This window comes from Sorex araneus, chromosome 6 (assembly GCF_027595985.1).
Source record: "Sorex araneus isolate mSorAra2 chromosome 6, mSorAra2.pri, whole genome shotgun sequence".
NCBI classification, from domain to species: Eukaryota; Metazoa; Chordata; class Mammalia; order Eulipotyphla; family Soricidae; genus Sorex; species Sorex araneus.
In genome coordinates this window covers 129,532,447-129,554,950 of record NC_073307.1, presented here as the reverse complement: position 1 = coordinate 129,554,950, position 22,504 = coordinate 129,532,447, and the positions used below count along the sequence as shown (strand labels likewise).

At 39.3% G+C, this 22,504-nt stretch overlaps 1 non-coding gene across 1 annotated transcript; it reads left to right on the top strand.

The window, feature by feature from the left end:
* The first annotated feature begins 14,709 nt into the window (after positions 1 to 14,709).
* LOC129406309 (U1 spliceosomal RNA) lies at positions 14,710 to 14,865 on the top strand. The gene has a single exon (XR_008630921.1). It is a non-coding gene; the product is annotated as a U1 spliceosomal RNA (small nuclear RNA).
* Positions 14,866 to 22,504: the final 7,639 nt, after the last annotated feature.

Here is a 22,504-nt window from a genome sequence, read left to right as displayed (position 1 = left end):
TTATTAGCTAACCCTTACCTTTATATTGCTTACAGAGTTATATTATGCCAGATAAGAGGGAGGGAGGAAGGAAGAAAGGAAAAAAGAAAGGGGGGAATAAGGGAGAGGAAGGGAGAGAAGAAGTAATCTGCTGTGTAAGCAAATTACCCAAAACCCTATATTTTACCCTAGTTTTGGATCAAAAATCCAGGCACAGCTTAGTCAAGTGTCTGTTATGGGCTGTATGCTTACATTTGTATCTCCACCTGTCTTTAACTGCATTAATTCATAGATATGCCACCTCAGGAGATGGGACCTTTAGGAGGTGATGAGAATGAAATAAAAGCTGGTAGGGGGCGGGAGCCCTTAGTGATGGAATTAGTGACCTAAAGTTAAAAAAACAGCAGTATTCTGCTTTCTGCCTTCAATGGATTTAAGCGTACCTTGGTGTGAAGCTGGAAAGAGATCCCTCAGCAAAAATCAGCCATGCTATCACCCTCGCTCAGACTTCCCATCATCAAAAGTATGAGAAATAAATTTCTGCTGTTGATAAGCGACACAGTCTGGTACTTTGTTATGGCAGACCAAGTGATATCCTTGACTCCAGGCCTCACAGGGTTCTCAGCCAGAGCCACGGTCATCTTAAAGTCACATCAGGGGACAATCCACCTTCCAAGCTCATTCACATGATTGTTTTCCTGAGCTGTTGGTCAGAGAGATGCGTCCCTTGTTCCACAGGTGTCTCCACATGGCAGTTCACAGCTTAACAGCTGACTTCTGTTTCCTTGGAAGGAGAGAAACAGACAATACCCTAGTCTGAAGACATAATCTTTTGTAACTGAATCTTGGGAGGATCAATCTTTCATCTGCCCTGTGCTCTTTATTAGTAGGAATCATGCTTCTAGCTCAAAGTCAAGGGAAGACAATGACACTGACCATCAGTTCCAGGAGTTGGGAATCATTGGGGCCTTCTTAGAGGCTAGAAGACATACAAGTTCAGGAAATGCAACTTGTATTCACAAATAGACATCACAGTTAAATACTGAACTACAAGATTAGAAGCTCCTGCTTAGCAAAAATGATGTGTATGAAGAGGCTATCGTAGATCTGTGACTAGCATTGGCAGCCTGGCTACATTTCAATGACCAGGGAACCCACAGAATGGTGAATTCCAGAGTGTACAACCAATTTCACATCGAAGAGTTTTAGGCAGTGGCGTCTGACCAGGGAACTCAGGAAGATAGAATATAGAACCCCAGAGATGACCACATCCTCATCTCTAGAACCTGTTGATATGTTCCTTGGCATGGCAAAGGACTTGTAGTTGTGATTATGTTGACAGTATTGAGATAGGGTAAATTATCTTTCATTATCAGATTGGTCCAATGTAGCCATGGAATCTTTGTCAGCGAAGAGATACATAACAGAACAAGAGATGGGATGTGTCAAAAGCAGACACTGGAATATGGTGGTTACTGATTTTGAAAAATTTTAAGAATCCTAAATCAAGGAATGTAGATGGTTTCAGGCACTGGAAAGGGAATGTTTAAGGCTCTGATGAAGACCATATTTATGTTGCCAATTTTATTTTAACCTAATGATGCCCATTTTGGGCTTCTGATCTTTGGGATTGAAATATCATAGTATATTTTGTTGTCTAAGCCATTAAATCTATGATAATTTCTCATAGCTTTAGGAGGCTAATACCATAATCTAGTTCTTTCCTCACTTAATGCACCTTGTATTTTGTCTTTAGGGTTTTTTAATTTTTTGTTTTGTCTTTGGGTCAGGCTCAGGGCATATTCCTGAATCTGTGCTCAGGGATCTCTCCTGGAAGAGTTTGGGTGATAGTATGTGGTGCTAGGTATCAAATCCAGTTTGGCTGCACAGAAGGTGAGCATCTTACCTGCTGTACTATCACTCCAGATTTAGGCTTTTCTGATTATAACTAGTCTCCAACTTAATTTTTTTATTAAAATTATTTTTATTTATTTATTATTGTATGTCAGAAACTCCTGCCCCTGCGCCAGGCTGTCTTTACTGGGGCCCCTCGGAGGGGGGCGGGTTGAGTTTCCCTCCCCACCCCAAGAAGAACCCAGCAGCCGAAAACTTCCAGAACCCAGCTGCAGCCATGTTCAAGGCCACTTTCCACATGTTCTGAGGAGCCTCACACACGAAGGAACTGGTAGAGAAACCCAGGTATGTGGGACCTGTGGCTGAGATCTCCAAACCTACTCAAATTGGGACTGGGCCTCCTCCACGCAGGTCCCCCATTTTCCAGTAGCTTGGTAGTCACACCCACAAACTGCCCCACCGTGAAATCCCATCAACGGCCAAGATCCGGAAGAGAGTGAAGCAGTTTTTCCTCTCAGAGAGCCCGACAAACTACCAAGAGTATCCTGCCCACATGGCAGAGCCTGGCAAGTGACCTGTGGTGTCTTCAATATGCCAAAAAACAGTAACAATAACGGGCCTCATTCCCCTGACCCTGAAAGAGCCCCCAATACTGCAGCACTGGGAAGGACGAGTAAGGAGAGGCTGCTAAAATCTCAGGCTCTTCGTGTTTCTGGAGTGAACAGATACCATTCGGCTACATTAGCATGCTACAGGGATGAATGGAGATGTTACTGGCACCCACTCAAGGAAATCAATGAACAACAGGGTGACAGTGATGACAGTGATGATTATTGTATAAGTAATATATAAGTGCACATCATATATAATACGGTAATATATACATATATATAGGGCTAGACCGATAGCGCAGTGGGTAGGACATTCGCCTTGCCCATGGCCAACCTGGGTTTGATTCCTCTGCCCTTCTTGGAGAGCTTGGCAAGCTACCGAGAGTATCTCGCCCATACAGCAGAGCCTGGCAAACTCCCATGACGTATTTGAGATGCCAAAAACAGTAACAACGAGTCTCACAATGGAGATGTTACTGGTGCCTGCTCAAGCAAATTGATGAGCAATGGGATGACAGTGACAGATACATATATATGTATATATGTATTTATATATATATATATATAACACAGTAAAATTAACACATAGAAATTCTCTATGATTCATTCTTTCCAATCTGTCCTTCCCCAAGTTACCTATGTTTGGCAGCTTGGTGTATATCTTTCCAGACCACTTTCTATTATCTTTCATTCAGAGATAAGATACATATCAATTTCACAATTAGCTCTTTTAACAAATACTTATTGTGTCAACATTAATTGCTAAGCACTCTTATAGGTGATAGATCCCAATATATGCCTTTCTAGAACTTATGCACATGCAAAATACATACCAAGCAGGGCAGATGCCACAATGGGTACTAAGGAGTTGATGTGATCTGCCAGTCCCATGATGTCTGCTATGATAGTGGCTAGATATTTAAGGGTGACTATTGAGGGCAATAGAGCTCAAATGTGCTGCTAGTGGAAATATATATTGGATTTAGAAAGCTTAGTACAAATAAGGTGAATGTCAAATATCTTCCAGTTTTATTACAGTGATTGTATGACAACATTTGCAATGTTTTTGTATCTGCAATGGGCTATATAAAGTATTTTATGAATTTTGTATTTCTTTTATCCCTTTCATTGTTGTGGTTACAAAACATTAAAAGTTACCAACTTATTGTCTCTGCTGGGAGGTGTGTGTTATATACTTAGGATAGGTCACACAATTGCTAATAAATAGACTATAGGAAAAGAATAAATTAACAGAGGGATTATAGAGGAGTCTCTTGCTTTTCCTACATAGTGCCCGGTAGGGTGGGAAGGTTAAAGAGAGTCTAAGAAGTAGCCATACAATGGCTTTTATCACCTTCATTCTTCCTAAATGAATTAAAAACAAATTAAAAAGACATACAAAAGTGTAAAAATACAATATTAACTTGCATATGATCTACTTTTTAAAATGTCAAAACTGTATAAAAGGCAATTGATTTTAAGTTGCTCCTCTTTCTCAATCCTATCAAAATTTCAGTGGAATTAGACAGAGTTAGAGTCTCTTCTTTATGGTCCATCCAAGATAAATTCTTTAAAAAAAAACTAGACTCTTGGGGCCGGAGCGATAGCACAGCGGGTAGGGCGTTTGCCTTGCACTCGGCCGACCCAGGTTCAATCCTCGGCATCCCATATGGTCCTCCAAGCACCGCCAGGAGTAACCCCTGAGCATTGCTGGGTGTGACCCAAAAAGCAAAATAAATAAATAAATAAATAAATAAACTAGACTCTTCATCACAGTTAGTGTCCCTATACTGACAATGTCCCCTTACAGAGTAACAGTTTTTATGGTCCTAATGCACAAATAGCCATCGCTCCTCACTGTTGCAGAATTCTTAATTATTCTTTCCCTATTGTCTGCCTTAGAGGCAGGGGAAGGGTGGGGAAGGGGGGTATATATGGGATATTGGTGGTGGGGAATGTGCACTGGTGGAGGGATGGGTGTTTGATCATTGTGAGATTGTAACCCAAACGTGAAAGCTTGTAACTATCTCACAGTGATTCAATAAAACTTTAAAAATTAAAAAAAAATTATTCTTTCCCCTCAGCACAGGCAATTTCCCCAGTTTCAGGTTTCACGTCCAATGCCAACATTCATTACCTCTTACCATTCATTTATACAAGTTCATAAAATAGAACCTATGAAGTCTTATCTCTCAGTTATAAATTCAGAGAGAATATTCGTAAAGAATTTTTTGAAACAATACCATGAAATAGAGGAAGAAAGAGAGGAAGGAAGGAAGGAAGGAAGGAAGGAAGGAAGGAAGGAAGGAAGGAAGGAAGGAAGGAAGGAAGGAAGGAAGGAAGGAAGGAAGGAAGGGAGGGAGGAAGGAAGGGAGGGAGGAAGGAAGGGAGGGAGGAAGGAAGGAAGGGAGGGAGGGAGGGAGGGAGGGAGGGAGGGAGGGAGGGAGGAAGGAAGGAAGGAAGGAAGGAAGGAAGGAAGGAAGGAAGGAAGGAAGGAAGGAAGGAAGGAAGGAAGGAAGGAAGGAAGGAAGGAAGGAAGGAAGGAGGCAGACATGAAAGAAGGGAAGACAGAAAGACAAGGAAAGAAAAGAAGAGTCCAAAGGATGACTGTTTCCTAAGTCTTTGGCTCGTGCCAATGCCTTTCAGGTCTTTTTTGGCAAAGAATTATTGGTGTAACCATTTTAAGAATCACATATTGATTTTTCCATGGTGTTCTACAAAGTATCACAAATTCCTAGCACTGGGACACTTGAGCAGGTATGTGAACCTCTAGCAGGTACAATCAGCCCTCCTTGAATTGGATATATAAATCCACCCCAGTGACATCAAAAATTTTGCTACCACCATTAACTCATTAATATTAATTTGGCAAACTGGCCTTTCTTCTGAAATTTCTATGCTTAAAAAATAGGTAAATATAAAGACTTTAAACAACAAATGTACTGTGTAAAGATTATATGTACATGTGTTATTAATTCTCTGGACATTAGCCAAGCAGCAATGGAAGACAGGCACCCGCCATTTCCTTGTACTCAATCCCCTCGGATCACTCATGATAAGAATAGCAAGTTACTCTTTTTTTGAGTTTTATTTTTAGCAGGATATACATTTTTCATACATTGCTTTCTTCTCTATTAATTTACCACTATACATTATCAAATAACTGTACTTTTATACATTCCCATACAGATAGAATCTGTGTCTATAACGACAACTTTTATATCTATCTTCAATGTTGTATACAGTAAACAGTGCCTTGTTGTACATTAATTATTTAAAGGCTTTTTCAAAAAACGCTTTGACCACAGGCAATTTTACCTTAGGTGTTAACTTTAGCTTGACGTAAGTGCAAAACGCCACTCTGGTATCCCCAAAGCCCAAAAGGCCTCATCATAAAGTAAGAAATTGCAGGTGTATGCCTGCTGAAAGTCTTCAGACCCCTCTAAGCAGTACTCTCTGATGAATCAATCAACTATATCTTTACCTGGTGCCTTTCAAGTGGATCTGAAAAACCTACATTCATTTTAGAATCGCCCAAGAACCTCTGAATTCTGGAATAATAAAAAAAAATGTCCAAAATAGGACCAAAGAGAGGCAAATAATGAATGTTCTTTTGATTATTCACTTGGGAAATGAGTTGATGTCTTATCTCTAGAGGAAAAACACATGATGTTTTCCATCTGGCAAGGCTGTGGAAGAATAATGTTGTGGAAACAAGAGCCTATTCACTGGAACCATTGTGGCCCAGGCCAGCAGCAGGAGTGGTGAGTTTACATCACTCCACCCACTTACAAACGCTCAGATGTAAGAGTTCTGTTTACTGGCAAAGTATTTTCAAGCTACTCTTCTTTACCTCCCACTAAGTAAATTTTGTCTCCGAAGTGACTGAACGTCATTATGTTATCTCAAAGTTTAGAGAATGGTCAAAGGTCCTCCAGTCTTGAAGTCAGACAACCTCTGATGAAGGTCTGGCCTCGGGTTTGTGGTTAGCTTGCTTTAAGCTACATGTAATATTGTGTCTTGTGTCAGATATCCTTATTAGGAAACATTTTCTCCTATAGTCAGAAACCCTAAGGAGAGCAAGAATGTGTTTCATATATTTCATATTTCATATGTTTCAAAAAAGATAATTCACTGATGTCATCAACAGCCCATATATCTTCCATTACTCTGAGATGCTGTTGCTTCTTTTGAAACTGCGTTGTAGTCACAAAATGACAGTAGCAGTGATGTTATTACAGCCTGATCTAGGGGCAGGAGAGGAACTGTTTCTTCTTGTGATCCTTCTCAAAAAGAGGAAATATTTCTCCAGTTTTCTCCCCAACTTTAAGCACAGTTTACACCTCATTCTGTAGACCACAACTTCCCAACCCCTGTCAAAGAGTGACAACCTATTATAATTGTCTCAATGAATGTAAATCATTGTCTGGAGGAGATTAATTTCTGGATGGAACAAAAATTATGCCCTATTGTTAAGGAAGAAGAAAAAAATTAATTTGGGGCCAACAGCACAATGGGTTCTACAATTATTTTTGGAAAACAGACAGTGGAAAAGCCAGGTACATCACAGTTGTCATTACATACAACAGGGATGAAGAGGTTTTGTAGTTTTATGGCATGAATAGATTGAATAAGTGTGCCCCCCACAATCCCTAGCAAATGAATATGTTAAAATCCTAAACCCCAATATGATGGTAGTAGGAATTGGACCTTTAAGTGGTGATAAGGCTATGAATGACATGACTGCTTTAATAGAAGAAATCTCAGAGAATATTCTTGCCCCTTCTACCATGTGACACCACAATGAGAAGATACCTATCAGTGAACCAGAATCTCATGAACCAAACGTCAGAGCCTGGAGAGCGGACTTCCTAGGCTCCAGGAAAAGTGAGAAATAAATGTTCATTATTTAAGCCTCCCAACCTGTCATTTTTTTTCACAAATAAACTAAAACATATAAAAATCATAAAATGTTCTTATTTGACTTTATTTCATTTCTCTCACTTTTGCATTTCATACATGAGTCACATTACTGAGCACTTAGTATGTTCAGGCATTGTACAAAGTATTTCCTGTGAATTTTCTCTTAATTTTTCACAACAGCCCTGTGAAGTAATATTATCATCATTTGGGAGTGGGGGTTGGACTGCATCCATGTAGTCTTTCTTAAGGACTTCTCCTGGCCTTGCACTCAGTGATTAGTCCTGGCAGTGCTTGAGGGACCATATGCGATAGCTGGGATGGAATCAGGGTCTTCAGTTTGCAAGGCAATTACGTTAGCCCCTGTACTATCTCTGGCTCATATTATTGTCATTTTACAGAAAAAAAAGATCAGAAAGATTGAATAACTTGTCTGGATTTTTACACACAGCACTTTGAGGAGCCAGGAATCGAACCAGGCTAGTAAAATTTCAAAGGGATAACCATTAATCTTATGTTGTCTCGATGCTGAGTTCTGGAGCTAATGGTATACTAAGTAGACATTGTTCTCACTTTTATATGATCTGTGGTTTAGTGTTTGTAAAAGAAAGAATAGAGTACTCAACTTATATAAAATTCTATAGGAATAGCATTCTCCCCTCCTTCAGTCCTTTTTTATTAGAAAATATTACTTAGGAAAAAGAAGGAATAAAACAGGGATTTAATCATAACTGAGATAATGAGTAAAAACATGTCTCCAAGATGACTGTATTAAATCCTTAGCAATAACACGAACTCTGTAAATTGAGTGCAAAACTGTTCCAGGGTAGGTGGGGAAAGTTTGGTACTTTTGTCATATCAGCAAAATCAGTATAAGTGAATAAAATGAGAAAGGAGAGAATGACATAGATGGTTCCAGAGAGGTAGGCAGGGCAGGTCCTCTGGGTCTTTAAAATCCCTTAAGAACATTTAATTATGTTCTAGATATGTTCTAAAACTATTGAAACCTTCTGACCAGAAAACTAATGTGATTAAATTTGCTTCTTGAAGCTTGATCACTCAAATTATTGTTAAGAGAATTGATGGACTGGAAAAAGAGCAGATGTAATGAGATCAGTTGGAAGTACTACAGCTACCAGGAATGAAATGATGTATATGGCCACCAAGGAGGAGAGAATGTAAAAATTCAAGAAACAGTTTATACAGGTAGATATGACAAGAATTTTATAGCACTGAAAATGATGATAAGAGAAAGGGAGGAGGTGATGAGGATTTCCAGTTTTTGGTGCTTACAACTGCATTCTAGCTATGAAGGCAACTAGAGGGGAACACATATAAGAAAACAAAGTACCAGAGCTTTATAAAGGGTAGGGTGTTTGCTTTGCATGCAGCTGACCTGTGTTCAATCTTGGCATTCCATATGTTCCACAAAGTGCTACGAGGAATAATTCCTGACCACAGAGCCGGGAGTAATCCTTGAGCCTAGCCAAGTGTGGATCCAAAACATAGATGATAAAGCTTTGATTGGGAAAATAATAAGTGAGAGATGTAAGAAAGTGAGGTATGGCATATATTGTCCAGAGTCAAAATATTTGTTGGAGATACACAGTGGGTAAAATTGGCATATTCATAATATTTAGAGTCATGAGAAGGAGGTATTGTATTTAAGAAATATATTAAAGATAAAGGAAAGTAGAGAGCCCAGAACACAAAGTGTAAAGGATGTTAAAAAGGAGACATCAGAAAGCAAGAAGGAACACTAGAAAAGAGATACATTAGCCAGGCCAAATGCCTGACTCAGGAAAAAGTGACGCTAGTCTTATTGCTTGTTGTTTAGGGTCATGTATAATAAAGCTGAAATTTGCATATTAAAAAGACACACTGGTAAACACATTGGATTTTAAAAGACACACACCAACCCCATCAAAAAATGGGGCGAAGAAATGAACAGAAACTTTTCCAAGGAGGAGATGCGAATGGCCAAAAGGCACATGAAAAAGTGCTCTGCATCACTAATCATCAGAGAGATGCAGATCAAAACAACCATGAGATACCACCTCACACCACAGAGACTAGCACATATCCAAAAGAACAAAAGCAATCGCTGTTGGAGAGGATGTGGGGAGAAAGGGACCCTTCTACACTGCTGGTGGGAATGCTGACTAGATCAGCCCTTTTGGAAAACAATATGGATGATTCTCAAAAAACTAGAGGTTGAGCTCCCATTTGACCCAGCAATACCACTGCTGGGAATATATCCCAGAGGAGCAAAAAAGTATAGTCTAAATGACATATGCACTTATATGTTCATTGCAGCACTGTTTACAATTAGCCAGAATCTGGAAAAAACCCGAGTGTCCTAGAACAGATGACTGGTTGAAGAAACTTTGGTACATCTATACAATGGAATACTATGCAGCTGTTAGAAAAAATGAAGTCATGAAGTTTGCATATAAGTGGATCAGCATGGAAAGTATCATGCTAAGTGAAATGAGTCAGAAAGAGAGAGACAGACATAGAAAGATTGCACTCATCTGTGGAATATAGAATAATAGACTAGGAGTCTAACACCCAAGAATAGTAGAAATAAGTACTAGGAGGTTGATCGCAAGGCTTGGAGGCTGGTCTCTCATTCTGGGCAACTCAGAGAAGGGAACACCAAGTAAAATGTGGTCGGAGGTCATGCGGGGGAGGAGTGACGCGTGCAGAATGTAGACTAGAGACTGAACACAATGGCCGCTCAACACCTTTATTGCAAACCACAACACCTAATCAGAGAGAGAGAACGAAAGGGAATACCCTGCCATAGTGGCAGTTTGGGGTGGGGGGAGACGGGACTGGGGAGGGTGGGAGGGACGCTGGGTTTGCTGGTGGTGGAGAATGGGAACTGGTGAAGGGATGGGTTCTCGAACTTTGTATGGGGGAAACATGAGCACAAAAATGTATAAATCTTTAACTGTACCCTCACGGTGATTCACTAATTAAAAATTTAAAAAAAGACACACATCAGGGCATATAGTTACAAAATTCCAGTATATCACAGTCCAAAAATTATATTCCAAAATCTTTTTAAGTAGTGAGAGAGGAATAAGTAGAACAAGACATATAAAAAGAGGAGAATTCAGAATAGCATGAGAGGAGCTGAGAGGTAATATAATAGGTAGGGTGCTTGCTTTGCATGTGGCCATCACCACCACCCATATGCCCACCCCAGTCCTGCCAGGAGTGATCCCTGACCCCTGAGCGCAGAGCCAGGAATAAGACCTGAGCACTGCTGAATGTGGCAAAAAAAAACAAACAAACTTGATAATTCTGTAGAGAAGCAGGAAACACCAAGCAACAAATAAATACTGCCTAAATACTTTCTAACACAGTTATAGTCATAGTGAATTAAAAGCAAAAGAAACATTTACTCAAACATATCACTGTATCATTGTCATCCCTTGCTCATCTATTTGCTCGAGCAGGCACAAGTAATGTCTCCATTGTGAGACTTGTTACTGTTTTTGGCATATTGAATACACCACGGGGAGCTTGCTAGCAGGATTCTCTCCATAGCTTGCTGGGCTGTCTGAGAGGGGCGGAGGAATTGAACCCGGGTCAGCTGCTTGCAAGGCAAATGCCCTATCTGCTGTGCTATCGCTCCAACCCTGCTTAAACATACGTGTCTTTTAAGAATCTCTATCTTCAGTTATAGGAACTACCGAAGGATGTGACTCCACAAAATGAAAGCAAAGTCAAAGTCCAAGAAATAGAAATAAAACAGAGAGAAGTGGAAACCTCTGAGTAGTGATCCTAAGCATGACATTGCAGTTTAGAGTCCGACCTAGCAGACATAGCTGGATTGAGAGCTTCAGGAGAGATAGAAGGATAGAGGAAAGGTTTGAGGGTGCAAGGGAGTGTGTGAGGAGAACTGATAAAGCTTCTCTTGAGATATAATTTTTCTGTTGCCATTGTTGTACTGGGGAGGTATACCCAACCGGGCTGAGTTCGGAGAAGATTGAGAGCAGCACTTTCACTTGGTATTGCTCTGATTCCACATGGTTTTGGGTATCAAAATCAGGGTCTCCACTCGCATGCTGGGGGAAAAGGCAGCTCAGATAGAGAAGGAACCGCCAAGTAAAGGGTGCTAGGAGGTCCCACTCGGGATGGGAGAGGCGGGCTGAAAGTAGACTATAGACCAAACATGATGGCCACTTAATACCTCTACTGAAAACCACAACACCCAAAAAGAGAGAGAGAGAGAGAGCAACAGGGAATTCCCTGCCACAGGAGGCAGGGTGGGGTGGGGGTGGGGAAATGAGGTGGGCGTGGTGGGAGGGATGCAGGGACAAGGACCATTGGTGGTGGGAAATGTGCACTGGTGGAGGGATGGGTATTCCATCATTGTATGACTGAAATGCAAGCACAAAAGTTTGTAAGTCTCTAACGGTACCCCCATGGTGATTTACTTATAAATTTTTTTTAAATACAGGGTCTCCCATATGCGAGACACAACTCTATCCTTGTACCACTTCCCTAGTTCTTTTGACATCATTTTATTTATGATGTTTCCGAGAAAGAAAAGAAGTTGATTTCGAATGAGTAGTAGGTAGACAAAAAATGAAGTTATCCATTCTAGCGTCAAAGAGTAATTTTCTTTAAAACAAAAAGATACAATTATGACTGTAATATGAATACAAAGGAATCTCTGTCAAACATTTTATTTAACAAATTATTTTAGGATAGAAACAACAAAACAGAAAAACAATACAAAGGGAACATTCAAAAAGTAATATGATATACAGGAAATAATGAATTCTGAAATGAATTTACAAGTAGAAGCAAATGGCATATTTACAGAGCAATAATCAACAGCATTCATAGTGCCTTTCTCATGTTCTGGAAGAAATCACAACCTTTAGAACTTAAAACAACAAGCGTTCATAATCTTGCAGTTCTGTAGTTTGGAACTTTGTGTAGGCTCAGGGCTCAGTTGAGCTGTTGAATTTCTGAAGACTAAGAATAAAGTGTTCACTTGCTTGAACTATATAGAGGCTATAAGGAAGAATCTGCTTCAGACCTTTTAATGGTGACTTCAAGTTCAATGTCTCTGTGGAACTGAGGGCCTAATTTCCTTGCTGGTTGTCCTCTAGAATTGCTGTCAGTAATAGAAAATGCCTTTCTGGTCCTTGCACATGGCCCCCTTCATCTTCAAAACCAGCAACTGTATCTCAATCCCTGCTTGTGCTTTGAGTCTTTTCTCTTCTGACACTAACTGGAGAAAAACCTCTAATGGGCTCACACATTTAAGTTAGATGTGCTCAACTAATGGGCTCAAGTGATAGCACAGCGGGTAGGTTCGATTCCTCCACCCCTCTTGGAGAGCCAGGCAAGCTACCGAGAGTATCTTGCCCGCAAGGCAGAGCCTGGCAAGCTACCCGTGGCATATTTGATATGACATAAACAGTAACAAGGTGTCTCACAATGGAGATGTTACTGGTGCCCGCTTGAGCAAATTGGTAAGAAACAGAGTGACAGTGATCAACTAATATCCCTTTTCGCATGTAACAAATTATAGTCAAAGGAATCACATCTCATTCTTTCTCATGTTCTTCCCACACTTAATTGGAAGAGATGATAATCCTAGGACAAAGGTCAATGGCCTTTGTCTTACATTCTGCCTTCTACAATATTCCCCCATATACAATCAGTTGCATTTCTCTGAACAACAAGAATTTGCATTTTTGTTAGTTTTCTACAACTTACATAGAAGTTCTAACCATTAACATTCTAGGGAATCAGCAGGCAATGCCAAATCTGGAGATTATTGGTTAGACTACAAGGTAAATACAAAAGAAATAGGTGGTTCATTTCATTTAGCATGATGCTTTCCATGTTGATCCACTTATATGTAAAGTTCATGACTTAATCTTTTCTAATAGCTGCATAGTATTCCATTGTATAGATGTACCAAGGTTTCTTTAACCAGTCATCTGTTCTCGGACACTCAGAAAGGAGATAGACATAGAAAGATTGCACTTATCTGTGGAATATAAATAATAGATTAGGAGACTAGCACCCAAGAATAGTAGAAATAAGTACCGGGAGGTTGGCTTCATGGCTTGGAAGCTGGCCTCACATGCTGGGGGGAAAGGTAGCTTAGATAAAGGGAATACCAAGTAAAATGTGGATGGAGATCTCGCTCGGGAAGGGAGATGCGTGCTGAAAGTAGACTAGAGACTGAAAACGATGGCTACTCAATACCCTTACTGCAAACCACAGCACCCAAAAGGAGAGAGAGAACAAAAGGGAATACCCTGCCACAGAGCAGGGTGGGGTGGGGGAGATGGGATTGGGGGGTGGGAGGGATACTGGGTTCATTTTTGATGGAGAAATGAGCACTGGTGGAGGGATGGGTGCTCAAACATTGTATGAGAGAAACACAAGCATGAAAATGTGTTAATATGTAACTGTACCCTCATGGTGATTCACTAATTAAAAAATTAAAATAATAATAAAATAAAAATAAATAAAATAACCAAAAAAAATAAAGTCAGCTGAAACTGAAAAAAAAAAAGAAATAGGTGGAAGACTTCCTCTGAGAAGTGGGAATAGAACAGTTAAAATAATGTGAGCTTCTGTACTTAATATGCAGATAGTGATGTAGAAAATTGTGGCTATAAGAAAAGAGAGAATGGCAATGGTAGGATCCTTACCTCGATTTCATCTAGTTCTTGAAGTTTTTATTTCACAAGGTTTATTATCAGGACTGAGAAATTCCAAACTATGAGAAAATGGTCCATTGGGTAAACACTTATCTCTACCATAATTGTTTCTCAAATAAGACCCAGTTCCTTATTTCATTTACATTTTAACCTAGCCACCCAAGGTGACAAGAAATAGGGGAAAGGAGGGGCTTTAGTTTTGGATATGGATTGTGAGTATGATCTCACTCTTATTATGACATATCAGGTACTGAGACTGTAACGATAGCTCATTTGATGCAGTTAACAGTCCTATGAGGTCAAACATACTGCACCATGTGATAGCTGAAGAACTGGAGGTGATCAAAGTGAATTATTATTGATAACAGGAAAATAATATTAGTTACAATTAATTAAATACTAAATGGCAGGTACTGCACATGGACTTTAGATAATAAGGATTATTAAGTTCCCTATAAATGGCTGAGGTGGGAACTAAGGGTTTTGATTCTCATTCTATAGAAAGAAAATGAAAGCTCAGCATAGTTCAGGAGTTTGATTGGGTCTTCTAGTTGGGATTGAGTCCGTTGCTACTCTCATTCCCTGAGAGCTGTGAAGCCAGCTTTCTTTCAAAGAAGCCTTCTGAATGAAAAATACCTATACTTACCTAGCAGGGGAGATACCATGATCATGAAGGTGGTTTTCCCAGGGTGAAGCTTATTCACTCTGGATATATTGACCCTTGTGATTTTCCCAAATGTAGGAAATTCATTGCATAATTTGTGGTAGTGGGGGACTGTGTTCATGATCTCCCTGATGAAGAAAAACTTTAAAAAAAATTTTTTTAAGAAAAAAGGAGCTGGAGTGATAGCAGTGGGTAGGGCATTTGCCTTGTGTGCAGCCAACCCGGGTTCCATTCCCAGGATCCTATAGGGTCCCCCAAGCACCGCCAAGAGTAATTCCTGGGTGCATGAGCCAGGAGTAACCCCTGCACTGCCTGGTGTGAGCCAAAAAGAAAAAAAATAAGGGCAAGAAAAAAAGAATACCCTTCTAATACCTGTGTATATGAGCTGTCCACCCATTTCTTGATTGGGATTGATGATTGTTATTTTAACTTGGTTTTGAAGAATAAACAAAGATTGTGAAGACAAGGTATAATGCCTATCATAGGCAAGTGATGTATTTTCCTATATGGAATCTTTACCCATTTCTTCTGGCAGTAATATCCTGATTTCTGCTGGAAAACTACTCCTCTACCACTAAGATGGATGTTACATGATTGAGGCTTATCCAGGTGGGATATTCTATCCTTCTAGCCACAGGGGTTGATACACCTATGGTTTCCTAATTCAAAGGAAGTTGGGTCAATAAGAACCTGATGAAAGATATTTGCTTGGTTTCTTACTAAAATTTTATGAAGGACTTTTTTGAGAATCAGAAGCACTTTTTCTGCCAGTCTTAATAAATGCATAGCATGTGGTTATAACTGCTTAAGTGACCGTAATTAAGGGGAAAAAAATTGAAGAATAAGAAACTCCCTAAAAGAAGTGAAGCCAAAAAAAAAAAAGAAAAGAAATTCTTAAGACATTGTTGAGTGTTTAGATTTGTCTTTACATACTGTCCCAAATATTAAATAGCCTTCTGTCATTTCAGGTGGATACTTATTTCTCAGCCATAATCTAGAAAGCTCTCTGAGTTCAGGATTACCTAGGAACATAAGGAAAGAAAAAAAGGAAGGAAAACAGAACAAGGCAAGAGGAAGAAACCAGGTGTTAGGAGGAGGAAGCAGGGGACTTCAAAGATATTCTTTGTTTTCTACTAATAGGAAAATTTTAATTTACTGTAAAATATTTCTTAAAATTTACTTAGGTGTATAGAAAAAACTGAAGATGGGGGTAGACTTCCTAAAGTCATCAGTATTATTCCTCCACTTCTACAATTATACTTACTGAATAGATATTTGTGTCAAGTATTGTCCTAGGTAGGAAAAAAGATAAATGAGGCAGAGTTCAAACACAGAAATGTAAGCAATCCATCTGTCAAGGAACAGGTAAATTATGAAGCGATATGTAAAACGCTAAGGAGAAAATATTGCCATAGCACAGATAAAAGATTAACCAAGTGAGAATGGCAGCAGCAGAAAGACCTTGAGTCCTAGTGACAAGTGAGTTCGATTTTGAAGGACCAGAAAGATGGCAATACCTAACATTTATCATGTGGTTGTCATATGTCAGGCACTATTTTTCAGATGTCTCATGTATTACCTGATTTAATCTTTACAATGCAAAAGAGTGTAAATTGCTACATCAGTTGTTATCATCAATTACCACTCAATGTATAGAAATTGGGACAGAGATAAATTAATTTGCCAAAAGTCACATAGCAGAAAAATAATAGTGAGAAACCATTCTCTCATGTGAAAGCTCTTTGGAAAGTAAAAACAATTTGTAGAAAAATAATTTCACTCCAAGGATAAGGTAAATATTTTCACATACTAAGAATGACAGGGAAAGTTCTAAGGTCTTCCCTTATGGTCTTCAACTTCAATACTTAAGGACACATATTATACCCTTTTCAGAAGTCCCTAAGTTTTGAATAGGGTGTATTTCTATAAGGATTCAAACCGAGGCATGTTTCTAAAGCAGCTAAAGGATACTCTGGGACCCTCTGAGTTTCTGATTCAGTACTCTAGTGGTTTTTATTTTTTAATCGGTTCTCAGATGGCACTGCTGATTCTGAGGGGTGAGGACGGTATTTTGAAACCACCACCCTGAGCGATGAGCAATAGTAATACAGGGCAATCTAGGGCTGATCTTCAGTCACTCTGTTCTTTTCTTCCAACCCTAAAGAACAACCACGATGACAGACTGGGTAGTTGTTGGCAGACCACTCAGAGACCAAACCATTGATTGGATAAGCTGCTTTGGGGAGGTTCTCATCCTTGCTGATGGAGGGAAATTCAATATCTGTTTGAAATGAAATTAAGATGTATCTTGCTTCTCTGCATCTGGAGGGAGTGAAAAATCCAATAAGGCAGTGAAAAAATACATAAATATACAACTGTGAATTGATTGCTTGGTATCATCATAAAGTCATCCTAGATAACCATAATTCTTTGTAATTCCATAGTAGTATTTCCTGAAGAATTTCAAAGTTCCTGACAGAACCCGTTAATCTTCTGAAACCTCTAGAGACTTTAGCATATTGCTGGAGACCAACAGTTTATTTTTTCCGTTTCAGATCTACAAGAAGGAAAACTTTTTACCACATCTTTTATGCTCTGTGTTTCCTGTTGCCTTTAAATTGCCCAGCTTATAAAAGTTTATAAATCTTAGCTTGAAAATTTTAATTTGAAATGTTTAGGTGTTTTTTTTCTTCCTTTCCATCTCCAGTTCATATTTCCACAAAACTGTACCCACTGAATGCCCACTTAAAATGTGTTGGAAATAGAGGGATTAGAGAGATGGTCGAGTGGTTAAAGTTCGTGCCTTGCATAGAGAAACTCATGTGATCTCAGCACTGCACATGATCCTAAGCACCTCCAGAAGTAAGTGCTAAACACTGTAGGGTATACTTCCCCCAAAAGAAGTGCTTTTCAGACTCCTCTGTGTAGATTAAGAGAGTGATATCTCATCTCTAGTTGCCTGCTTTATCCTCTTTGGAAAAGTTTGAACTTGAACATTGACTGTCCATCCACACTCAATGGTAGTGACTATGGATAGACAGCAAAAAGGCTGAGGTCCAGAGTTGGCAAGAGAATAAAATCCATATCATACCAACTTTTTATGATGAATTGTAAAAATAATACAATGGATCAAATGCTTTGCACCACATGTTTTTTTCACACCGTCCTGAGAAATTGCCCAAATTGCTTGAAAACTTGGCAAAGTTTTTCGTTGTTTTGTTTTTGTTTGTTTTGTGACCTTGTTTGTTTTGTAACCTTTCAAATGAAAGGTGTTGGTTTTCCAGAACTTTCACTAACATCTTTTCTCACTTACTAATCTGACACAGATGTGGCAAGACTATCAAAGGTTGGATTCAATATACTTGGACCTCACTCAAAAGAAAGCAGAATTATAACTTTTTTGAATTTCTGCCACCTACTGGCAACTCAAAGTTCTAGAAGTGAACACGGGGTAATAGCACTTCCTGTTTGAAGCCGGTTATGGTCTTCATCTGGAGGGCTGTTCATTAGCACATGCTTGAACCGATCCTCAGCACATGTGACTGATTTCGTGAGAAAACACTAAATCGAGTTATTTGGAAGATAGCATCCAGGCCCCGGAGCAACTCTTAACCATCTCTGCCTGGTAGACCTGATGACAAAGTAAACTTGGCATTTTTGGATTCCTCTCCTTAGTTGTGTGAGTCATTAGGCCTCAGGATTGGTGAGTTGGTGTCAGATGGTGCTGTTGTTTGCACATGTGTTGCATAACTCTCGGTGGCAAGGCTGGTACACTTCTAGGTGTAATTCTAGAAGGCAGATAGTGTATGCTTGTGGACTGCAAAATAAATCTGAATATTGATTTATATCTGGCATCTGGAATACATTCTGGAAAGTTCTTAGGGAGAGAATGTGTAATGGTTTGGGATTGCCACCCTTGTACATAAAGCCAGAATATTGGGGAGAAATCTTTCAGCTTGAATTACCATCTGGTTTTGGATGGTAATCTTGACAACCTAACCTAAACTAGGTTCTTGGATAGTCTTTTCAAATGCATCCTTTACCGAAAAATAACTTATATGCAGCCTATATAACCTTGTGGCCTATATAACTAAAGAACCTGTATAACCTTGGCCTTAACCTTAAAACTTCCCTAGTCCTGTTTTGTTATTTCTAGGTGTGCCAAACTTCAAAGAGTCTCTTGCATTCAGAGGGGCAACCAAAAAGGGATCAAAGACTTAACTTTATTTTGCAAAGCCCTGACTGAAGAATTTATGAGGATGGTCAATCTCCCTTTGAAGATTGCTATCTGTGGATGTGAAACCTGAGTCTCCAGAAAGGCAGATGAAGAAAGTCTGGGGGACACCAGACAGGAAGGTGTCATTTATACCAACCTAAAAAAAACAGATTTAGAGCGAAGATCAAAAAAGTTTGAGGGTACATTGGACATATGGCAAAGAGTGGTGACCATCTGGAAAAGTAGATTATTATAGCAGGGTGGGCAATAATCAAAAGGAGAATAAAATTAAAATAGGAACAAAAGGGCAAGAAGTGAATTGAGTGATATACCAGTTAGCAAATGTACAAAAGTCAGGGGCTGTTATTGGGTAAATGCTAGCTCAGTGGTTCAGCCATATGAATTTTCCTTCAGTTCTGCAACATTAGAATGTTCTCTCTAGCCTCTATATGCACGTCCTTCTCTCTGTTGAAATATTGTTACTGCTTACAGGCCTATATTTTCTTTAAACTAAACCCAACCCCTCCTACTTGTTTAGATTTCAGCTTAAATCTCCTTACTTCAAAAAGTTCACTCCTCTCTAGCCCTGAATTTTCTCTAGCTCTCAAGGTAAGTACTTCCTTTGCCCTGGAACTGACTTCTTACACTTAATGCTTTGATGTCATCCCTTGCCACCCACCGCCACCTCCCCCTGTCACCACCACCAACACATACTCCAGATTTCTATCTATAATGCAGTTGAGATCGATTCTGTCTTCTGTCATCACCACATCTTCAACACCCAACACAATAGCTGCACTACAGCATGTTATTCATTCTCATTTCTGGAATGAGTGAATAAATAAAAATAGCTCGAGGGGACCAGCCAAACTATCCATTTTGAAAGAACATCCTCTCCATTTGCCATTTCTGGTACAACTCCTTCTCCATTGACTGGCAGGCTGACACCACCTTAATGCCTCATAGTTTGTAACTGCAGTAGGGCTATTAGAAAAAGACACTGGAGTTTGTTTGTTTGTTTGTTTGTTTGTTTTTAGCAGGGAGGAAGAACACACACCCACCAACACCCACCAGTGTTTAGAGGGACCATATGGAATGCTGGGGATTCCAAGTTCTGCACTCAGGATTCACTCCTGGTGGGGCTCAGGGGGATATATGGGGTGTTGGGGATTAAACCAGGGTCAGGTGCAAGGCAAGCACTGAACTCACTGTAACATCACTACAGGAAACAAACTGCAGATGTTATCTAGCTAGAACAAGATCATTCTTTCCAATAAGTCTGACTTTCCTGTACATTTGCTTCTGTTTAGAGATGTATAAAATCAGACTATATCATTGTTTTCAGTCTTTAGATGGAGGGCTTATAGGCTGCTTCCCCAGTACCCTGTTTCCACGCAATATCTTTGCTTAGAGTTCAATCAAGTATATAGTGATTTTGCTAACACAGTCTTGTATAAGAAACTTATATCAGATCAGACCATTTACAAATTTTAAAGTTAATGAAAGGAAGATATTGGTATTTTGCTAGAAGCAATGCTATTTTGCTGTATGTTAATTCTGCGTGGAATGCTTTTGAGTACCATTTTGTAAATTATATCTTTTGTAATGATTTGGAATAGACTTTCAAATTAAGTACTGTAAAACATTGAGGAACCTCTGAGTAACTGTAGCATAGATTTGACAAAAAGCTCTGTACCCGCCCAGCACTATCCTAAATATTTCATCCATATCAACTCTTCCACTTTATAGACTGACCCCATGAAGCACCTGGTATTAAAGGACATTAAGGCAGAGGAAGTAAATTTGCTAACTTACAGCTACTCCATGGTGGAACCAGGGTTAAAAGACAAAAGTCAGGCTTCATTTATTGTCTAAAGAAATATTTCTGAGGGGATAGGGATATGACTCAAGTGGTAAGACACTCGCCTAGCACTGATCCCTGTTTCTACATATCTCCCATCCCACCCCAGCATAATAGGCTATCTTTGGTGGTCCTTGAGCACCAAACACTGAAGCACAGAATTTCAGTACGAAATATTTTTAGGAATGATCTTGGGTCCCCTAAGGACCAGTTGATATAGCCCCTATTTAAAAAAAAATCATGTATGTACCAGTTTTAGATTCTGGATAAAGCATAGTGAGTAAACAAGGCAAAAATCCTTTCCCCATTGAATTTATTTTCTTAGGGATCATTCTCACCCTTACTATACCTTATCAGTACTCTTCTCTAAGTTGTTACTCTGGGCTCTGTGGAAAAAGGGCAGGATGACAAGAGAGCTAGAGTCAAAAACAGACCATTGAGTTGGGATCAGAGAGGTAAGTTGGACTTGGCAAGGAAGACCTGGTGTGAAAGCATTGCAGGCATAGGAAGTAGGCAAGAAACCGTGTTGCCAAGCAACATCTCCAGCATCCTTACACACCTCATCTCGGCCTTAGACTAGCAAAGGGGAGTCTGTGCCTAAAATAACATCGAGGGAACTTCCATTTTATTAAAGCTAACCCTACACTGATTTTGACTTTGTCTCTCCTCCACCTTGTGACCTTTCTTCTGCCTGTTGCAGTTGAGTGTCCAGCTAAATTTATTTTGGTACTTCTGTTTGCTTCTTCAGTCCATGCCCCTTCTTGGTTCCTGTCTCATGCACTCTATGCAAAAGAGTATACCATTACTTATGCATTCTCCCTTGTGTTTTCAGACTTGATGCAACTTTATCCATTAATATAATTTTTGTGGAGTACCTACATTTTGCTAAGAAAAGTTCAAGTGCAACAACAACAAATGTAATAGGCTGAAAAATTTGTTCTTCCTTCCAAAGATATCAACTTGCTAACTCCTGGAATCTACTATTGTTAGTTTATATGACAAAAATAAGACCAGAGCAGATACATGGTTTGATTACAGGTCTTGAGGTAAGAAGTTTTTCCTGAGTTCCCTAGGTTGGGGGTTTAATATATGTGTGTGTATATTTATATATATATATATATATACATATTGCATATATGTATATATACATATTTAGAGAGAGAGAAAGGCAAAGGGAGAAAAGAGAAGCAAGAGATGTGAAGGTTCTTGTCTTAAAGACAGAAGTGATATAGCTATAATCCGAAGAATGTTGGCAATCCCCCAGAGCTAGAAGAAGCAGGCAAGAGATTCTTCCCTAAAACTGTTAAAGCTCTCATGATTTTAGAACCATGAGAGAATTAATTTTTATTATTTTAGGCCCCTGATCACCAGTTAGTGACAATTTGTTACAATAGCATCAGGAAGCCAATATAGTATTCTTTCTGGGTCCTTAGAATCCAGGCACCCTATATTTTTGTCTACCAGATAACTTGCACACTCTATACTACTATACATTTTCAGAGCTTCCATTGATGGAGAAATGCCTTGAAAGGAAGGGCCAGCACCTATGCATCATCACATATCTCCCAGAATTTTATCCACTGCCCAACAAATAGACAGCTAACAAATATTTTTAAATAAGTGAACATCATGTTTCTTTTTCATTTCCATGTGCAAAAGTATTTTCTTTGTAATTATCATGTAAACAGTCGA